At 32.4% G+C, this 9051-nt stretch overlaps 1 long non-coding RNA gene across 1 annotated transcript; it reads left to right on the plus strand.

The window, feature by feature from the left end:
- Nucleotides 1–261: 261 nt before the first annotated feature.
- On the plus strand, nucleotides 262–2196 carry LOC150034590 (uncharacterized). The gene is made up of 3 exons (XR_016531607.1): nucleotides 262–524; nucleotides 639–703; nucleotides 1304–2196. It is a non-coding gene; the product is annotated as an uncharacterized LOC150034590 (long non-coding RNA).
- The last annotated feature ends 6855 nt before the right edge of the window (nucleotides 2197–9051 follow it).

The raw sequence follows: 9051 nt of genomic DNA on the forward strand, positions 1-9051 counted from the left end.
GGTAAATTTTGACTTGTTTAAGATTTATTGGGCAAAACTAGCTGAAAATTAAAGGAAATTAGGGGGGGAGGGGTGGAACATGATGAGAACCGAGAGTAAGAGGAAAAAAGAGAATTTGAGAGATTTTAGAAAACTTAAGGTGCTTTTTATTGAAATTTCTTATTGGATGGCTTTGAGGTTAAGGATTAATCATCTGGACACGTGTTAAACCAGAAATTGAAGCTGGAAAACAAAGAGAAAAAGGGAATTTTCGATTTTTTTTTTAGTTTGGCCGGCCGAAGAAGTGGAAAAAGTTGTTTCCGAATTAGGGCCGTTCTTATGAAGGAAAACTAGGAAAAATACAACCAAATTAAAGAGGAAGTAAAGAAAAAGCTCGTAGAAGGCTTGATTTGAAGAAATTTGGCCGAGGAAGTAAGGAAAACGAAGAAAAATAGTGGCGCTAGAGTTATCGAAAAAATAGAGGATGCTCGGGTTTTTAGCAAATTTGTGGAGTTAGAGGCTAATTAGAAGCTCGAAATTTAAAGGTAAGTTACTTATAAGGTCCTTCTAGAGTTCTATGGTCTTTTATTTGATCGTTATTGGCTGGGATTTCTGATTTTAAGTTCTGAAAATTCTGCAACTTCTCGCCTGAAAAACAGGGGCACCGTGGAGAGTTTGGTCGATTCCGGGAGTTCTAGGGCAATTCGGACGTCCAAACTTTGAGGTAAGTTAATTAATAGGATGGATAAAAGGTTGATACAGGCTAATTAAGCTTTAAATGGCCGAAAAATGATGAATTTATATATGAAACACTCACCGGAAAAACAGAGGCCAAATCTGGAAATTTCTGGGCTATAGGTTGAAGAAAGAGTTGAGTTTCCTTGTTTGATTCCTGGCTGTCATCTATTGTCCGTCATTAAAAGCTGGAAAATCAATTTTAGGTTAATTAAGTTGTTCTCAAGCATAATTAGGGATCCTACTGATATTTTTATGCTACCTTAAACCTGACATTAGAAGAAATTGGGATCTTAAGTCAACTATGAAGTTGATTAAGGGGTTAATTTAAAGTAAACCCTAATTAGGATTAATGAGAAAAATTAAGGAAAATTGGAATAGAATTAGTTCCTATTGAAGATTAATTTTAAGGTCTTGAGTTAATTTTAGAGCAATTGAAGTATCAAATTACAAAGAAAACTCTACCTTGGATCAAATTTTGGAGTTGGGAAAAGTTTAAGTGAAATTCTTTATACTTGAAGATTAATTTTCAAATAACTAGATTATGGTCATGTGGAGGATAACTAGAGGATTATCAATATAATTTCAGGACAACGGAAGATGGAGATACCAAAATTATGAGGAGGAGCTGATTAACAATGAGTGGTTTATTTTTTAATGTTTTGATATAGAACATAATTATATATGATAGTATGCTATGATTTATGAAATGTGATGGCATGATCTATTTTACTTGACTAATATTTCAAAAATGTTTAAATCATGATTTCTGAACTCTCATTGGTTTATATGAGCCTGATTTATGACAATGTAGTTTGGAACCAAAGTTTACACAATTGTGACTTGTATGGTTTTATATGAAAACCTCTTGATGTTGAATTTAAAAATGTTGAATGTTTGTGAAAGTGGTTTCAAACTACTGATTCTTGTACTCGAGAGATGGTTATTTTCCCATGCTACTTGAATGTGTTTCAGTAGCATCGGTCAGGCAATCAGGGGGCTACCGAGGTCAGATGTGGCCAAAGTATACTGGTAAGTCCAGAGGAACTTGTGCCTGTAGCGCTACTCAGGCTATCAGGGGGCTACCACCGAGGTCAGATGTGGCCATAGTATACCGAGGAGTCTAGAGTAACCTGGGCCTGTGGTGTGTATTTATGCTTAGCCTTGAGGCAGCTCTGCGTGCACGTATGACTTTATGATTTGGTTTACACCACGGGGGACATTCTTTGTCCGATGTAACCCACCGTTGTAAACAAGTATTTGGGTACACAGTTGGTGTGGTTTTCTGATGACGTCTGAATGTTTTATAATGTAATTTATATGAAATATGGTCATGCCATTGTCTGAGTAAAAGAGTTTTAACTATTAATGAATCTTATATACGTTTCCAACAATTTATGGAATGTTTTTTTCTATAATTCGTTGATGCTTGGAAAGAGAAAATTTATGTTTATACTAAACTATCACTCACTGGGCTTTAGCTCATGCTTTCCATGTTTTATGTTTTTCTCCACCCCCAGGTAGCGACAAGTTCCTGGTGCCTGCTGAGCCGTCAAATGCCACTAGTGTTGTTAAACATATGTTGTATTGTTTGTGCATGTATTTGAGATTATTCCAGAACAACTAGAACTTGTGAGTTACATATCATGGAAGGTTTTGTTCAAAATAATCCTTACTGTTGGACTGTAAATCTCTTTAAGCAGTATTTTGATTTAAACTGAATCAAATTCCTAAACTCTGTCAATGAACATAGATTATTTTTGGAAATGGGTTTGAAAGTCTGGGTTTGATCTTGAGTACAAGATATGTTAAGAGTTGGGACGTTAGATGTTATAGAGAGAAGTGATTTTTAACGTCTTCACGCTTCGTTCTAGGTTAGAAGGGAAACCTGGAATGGGGTGTGACATGTCTAGTCGCCCGAAGGCACACCGTCAAATATAAAACTAGACCTGTTGTTCCTCTGAAATAAAACATGTATCAAGGCGAGATGGTAAACTGTTATATTGGTTTAATCATGCATCACATACATAATTTCATGAGTAACCCCACAGCTCAGATCATAGCATAGCATGGAAGTTCAAACATGCCCATAATACTCATAACTATCATGCAACAAGTATATCATAAAGACAAAATCATGCTTCTAAAGTCCATTAATTAAATTTATAAATCTAATCTAGGTCGCCTGGCACGAAGACACTGGTAATAGTACCACTTACCTCAAATTAAGTTAAAGATTGTTATCTCGACAACCAACTCCAACAAGTTACTTGAACTAAAACCAACGAAAGGACCGAATGATTGTAAATCCTGCTAGAAAGCATGCCACTGATCTCCAAACTTCGAATAGTAAATGTTCAAAATCTCGTTTCCCTTGTTGGATAGTGACCAGAAATGCTCCCAAACTTCAATCTAAAAGCGAAACATAAAGGATGTTAACCAATTTGGGCCAAAAGCTAATGGGTGGTCAAGAACCTCCAAGAATTCTAAAACTTACCCAAAATATCAATTTCGGTGACAATGGTATCAGCAACGATGGCAACCGTAGATAGGTAGCAGGTGTTGCTGTCGGATGACATAAATTGTTTAGGCTAGCAACTGGTAGTGAGGGTCTTGCATGAGGAGGGTTTGTGAGAGTGAGAGAGAAGGAGAATTTCTAGTTTTACAGATTTTATTCAGTAGCCATTACAAACAAATCAGAGCTTCAAAAAATGATCCAACCGTTCAAAACGAAACTCTATATGTTTCGAATAGACTGACCAAATTTGAGTATGATCCAACGGTTCAAACTTTGGAAATCAACAATTTTGTGAAAGTTGTCGCTGAAAAACCAAATTGCTTTCTCCCGATTTTTTGCCTCTTTTCACTCTCATTTAATTTAGAAAAATCTCAATTATTTTATTTTTTTTCAAATTTTGAAAAGATAAATAAAATATTTTATCATATCTCCAAAATCCCCAAAATCTCCAAAGATTCTATTAAATTAATAAATCAATTAACTTATCAAATTGCCTTAATTTAGGCTTCAAAAATCAAAATTAAATGGCATAAAATTCATCAATTTCATACAAATTAAATTCTTTCAAATATTTAAATCAATTCAAAATCACATAAAATTAATTATCTCCTAAATTGTTTTAAGTTGGCTCCAAAATCCAAAATCAAGCATATTTAAATATTTTCAAAATAATTAATTTGAATATCCATCAACTAAATTCAATTTAACTAATAAACGTTTTTTTAATTATTTCAATTTAATTCCAATTTTAAAAAATGAAAGGGAAATTAAAACTAAAATATTTTAGATAACTAACTTAAATTTTCCAGAAATTCGGGATGTTACAGTGCCTGTCTAAGCCCACAAAGGTTCTTCTTCAACTTATAAACAAGTTTATCTTTCTCCTTTTCTTCCAATCTTCAGGTTGCCCCATGTAGATCTCTTCATGCAAGTTACCACGTAAAAAAGTAATTTTTACATCAAGTTTCTCTATCTCGAGCTCAAGACTTGCTGCTATACCCAATATTGAGATGTCATTTTAACCACTAGAGAGAAGATCTCATCAAAGTCAATGTCTTTTTTTTAGTTGCATCGTTTAACCACGAATCTAACTTTATACCTCACTATATTCTTGTTGGGATTGGTGTCCTAAATCTCTTATATTCTCATAGTGTTTAAATTTTCATAAAAAAATTGCTATTAATAATTAATTTTTATTTTATATGTGAATTAACTCAATCCAATAAAGTAAGATCCTAGGTTATTTTAAGTAGCTTAAACATGTATGTGGTGACATACAGGTTGATCATGTTTAAGTAATAACCTAAATGTTCTGTAGTATATAGATAAGGTTGGGTGCCTTATCTTGATGACACTATGACCCATTTTGTAATTGTTACAATTGTTGTGAAGTGTTACAAATGATCTGGTCTTAATAATTCACGGAGACATATGAGTGGAGGTATCCTATACAAAGAGTATGTATAAGACTATACCACAAAATAATTAGTCTCTCTTTATAACGTCGTTACTTGAAGAGACTTACGTTTCACTAGGATGAACATAGATGACTTGACCTTAATCCTGAGTGTGTTGTGAACTTCTGCCTATTAAGGCGGTCCTTTGATTTTCTTAGGTGAGATGGGCCAGATTCGTCGACTCAATTTACCTACCATTTTGGGGATTCGTCTGAGTGGGGAGTTGGGAACTCAACTACACAAGATGGAATTCACTCATTCTCTTTGTTATGAAAAGTAGATGAATTGTTCCCTTAAGAGCTGATTTCAGGTCTTTAACAATGATGGCCTTTACCCTCTCATAGCCAGAGAGGGGTCTAGTTATAGTTAGACTATGATTAATTGTTCATTAGGGGAATCAGTGGTACTTAAGAAGTTAGATATAACTATAGGAGTGTAACGGTAATTTTGACCCTACTGTACTTACAAGCAATTTGTAAAGGGTCAACGCACTATTGATTGGTCATATCCAATGGACATAGAAATATATCTACAGTGCGAAGAGTGTAGCTGTCGGTCTTTAATGAAGTGACCGACAGTTAATGAATATTGATTAATTTGATTAAAGAGTTTAATAAATTGATCACGTATCATTGGAGTTTCATTCTGTAGGTCTATAAGGTCCCATTGTTAGCTCAATAAGGTTAATGAGAATCAAATTAATTATAAAATTAATTTGAATTGTTCAAATTAATTAAAGAAAATTAATTGTATGAGATACAATTAATTTAATGTATGTTGATATATTTTAATATAAATTTTAATGAGAAAAATAAATATTTGAATATGATTCAAATATTAATTATATGAATATGATTCATATAGAAACTATAGGTTAAAATTAATATGAATATGGTTCATATTAATACTATAGGTTATATGAGAGAATATAAACTATAGTTTATATTATAAGTGATATAATAGACTATAGGTTATATGTTACATGGGATATAACATATAGTTTGAATTTAATTATATTAAATTAGTTTATTATAATTTAATTTTGAACTTTTGAATTCAAAATTAATAACTCTTTGGAAATTATTATGGAAGGAGTTATTTAATTCCATTCTCTCAATTAAGTGATTAATGTAGAGGAGTTAGGATTATGGGAGTCCAATTTTTGGTTTTTTCACATAAAAATTTTTCTACAGAAGAACTCTCCATCTTCTTCATCAATTCCTCTGCATAATTTCTCTTAACAAAAAGAACTTTCCCTTTCACCAAAATTAACACTCAACTATCCTATGATTCTCACCTTGAAAATAACAAGGAAGTATTCTTGTGGTGGTGTCCTAGCCAAGTTCATTGGGCTACTGTGTTTATTGTGTTCGAGTTCGAGATGAGTATATTCAATGATCGTGATCTCACCGGATAGGAAGCAAAAAGAAAGGTTCTTCAAGGGTTAATATTCGTTCTCCCTTTTCCTCTCTAAAATTATAGTAGATGCATGCTTAACGGTGTATGTTTATCACATGTTTTCGTCTCCTCTATTTAATTAAGTTTCTGTAAAAAAAAATTCTAAGACACCAAAGTTTGTATGATTCTTTTGTGAGAATTTCAATTCTTTCAATTGGTATTTGAGCCAAATCGTATCTCTGAAATTTCCTTTTGTAACTTAAGTTCAGAGTTTTTTTTGGTTGGTATTGAACAATGCATTGTAAATGTATGTTGGTTTACCCATGGATGTTTCAAACATTGATAATAGATTTACCGCTTTAAAGAGTTTAAAGTTTTAATTTCCCCATGTTTTAGGCATTTTATTTTCGTTATCGAGTCTTCCGTGTAGTTCGTTGCATTTTGGTTGTTGAAGAGTTTGATGGCCATTGGAGCAAGAAAGGGATGGAGATCGAAGTAGAGGATAACAATCTTCCTTGAAGTGTAACACACAGCATAGGGACGTTGTGTCTTATGTTGTAAGGCAGAATGTCCAGCATAGCTACATTCGGTAGCAGCGTTGCGATGCTGATGCGGAGCATAGCGACGCTTTGTGAAGTGGAATGCTACGCTATGGTAAAATGAAAGCCATCGTAGTATGCGTAGAGCGTAACGCTATGCTGCTGTAAGGTGAAAGCCAACATAACGATTCTGGTGCTGAGTGTCATTACGCTTCAAGGTCGATTCACATGTGCATCAGCAGTTGCACGTCGTGGGTTCGAGGACCAGCAACGGTTTTCTCTTGCAATTTTGTATTTTTTTTAATTAATTTGTAATTAATATATAATTTTATTTATTTAATTGTAATTAATTAAATTAATATAAGAGTTATATTAATTTAGGTAATGCTTTAAGATGCCAATTTTTGGTCAAGTGTTGCTATTTAATATTTTATACATGTGATGTATGATTTAATTATTTATATAGCATATTGTATGCTATATAAATTAAAATCTCACTATAGGATAAACATAAAATCATGCACCATTTTTAATATAAATGTTATATTATATGCTTTCATGATTTTAATTAAGCATGCTCATGCATCATATTTAATGTAAATGTTTTATTATATGATTGTATGCATAGTAACATATCCATGCATCATATTTAAATATAAGAATTATATTATGTGATGTATAATATAAGTATTATATTATGTGGTGGATGTGTTATTTATTTTCATTAGTTGATAATATAAGTGTTATAATATGTAATGAAAATGGAAATGTATGAAGCATGATATTATTTTAGAAAATATAATTGTTATATTTTAATTGTGTCATTAAATGCATGTCTAGGTTTTAATTGTTTTATTAAGTTTATAAGTGTTATAAGGTTAATGAAATTAGAATTAAGATCTATAATCAAGAATTGCATCCTAACATAGGTTAAAATTAATTTTAAATGGTTTTAAAATGATTTTACCTAGACCTATGTTAATATATTTCTAATGTGATTAGAAATAGATTGTCTTTTATTTTTTCTAATAGGATTAAATTGAATTAATAAAATATTAAATTTATAACATAATTGTCTATAAAGGACCTTTGTCTAAGAAATGTTCTATTCAAAGCTAGGGTATTTAAGCTGAAGGTGAATTAGACAACTATGTTATAAGCATGCAATACATAATCAGGTATATTAAAGTGTTTAATAAACAAGAATCATATATTGTTAAACTATCCAATATAAGAGTTATATTGGACTAATTTAACAATTTACTTAGATAAATTTATTAGCCGAATTTACCTAAGTAATAAACCCTAAATTTTAAAATACTTAGTGGGAGAAAAAGATGTATATGATATGTCAATTATCCACTCACGTTCTCCCTTAAAATTCACACTGTGAGATTCATGCTTGGTCTTGAGGCACATTGGGAGCGTCTTCCTTCGGGTGGTGTTTGCATGGGTCAATCAAGGTGAATGAAGAAAGTTTTTATAATAAGTGGGAGAAGGTTGTATGTCATCATGTTCTATGATCTCCTTCATTGGTTTGCATCGTGAGATTTTCTTGCACAGCCTCGAGGTGCCTTGGCAGCTTCCTCCTTCGGATGGTTTGTGCATTAGGTCAATATCAGGCTGAACTCCAGAAATAGATAGGACCGTTTTAGTTCTTGCCTCAATCGATTATTTTCCTTCGGTTGGCTCACTGAGACGAAACTCTAAGATCTAAAATGGAGGGTCACATTTACGGAAAATTATTAAGCAAGTTAATGATTTCTTGGCCAAAACAATAGTGACTAATTATTATAGGAATAAGAGTTATTCTGGTGTAATGATTAGTTAAGAGTGTCTCAGTTCAGTGAAAGGGTCACTGACCATCCTTTCGGTGGCTTTTATCCTAAATCACTTAATCATCATTGCAAAATTAGATGTAAAAAGAGGTTCATTAAAATTTTGCTAAACTTGATTAGATTTGTAAGAGTTGTGGTAAAATCTAATGTAGATCTATTTGTTTTATTTAAGTAATATGTTAAGTACTATTCTTTCAATATTAGTCTCTATAAATTTGACCAAAACTAATTATATAACATGGAAAACTTTACTTGAAACTACTTTCGTGGTTGACGACCTTAATTTTGTCTTGATTGAGGAATGTTTTCCAGTCATAACCCTTGATGTAACATGAAATATTCGTGATGCATATGAAAGATAGACGAAGGCTAATGATAAGACCCAAGTTTACATCTTGGCGAGCATACCCGATGTCTTGGCAAAAAGTTTTGAGAGCATGGTCACTACACTTCAAATCATGCAATCAATGCAAGAATTGTTAAAGAGGGAGTCCTCACAATTCAAGCAGGATGGGGTTGATTTTGACGAAACCAATAACATTAGCTCCCTAAATGAACTCCAATCCATTTTGTATGTCAAGGGACTA

The sequence above is a fragment of the Benincasa hispida genome, chromosome 8, assembly GCF_027475165.1.
Source record: "Benincasa hispida cultivar pf3 chromosome 8, pf3_genome.v1.1, whole genome shotgun sequence".
Taxonomy (NCBI): Eukaryota; Viridiplantae; Streptophyta; class Magnoliopsida; order Cucurbitales; family Cucurbitaceae; genus Benincasa; species Benincasa hispida.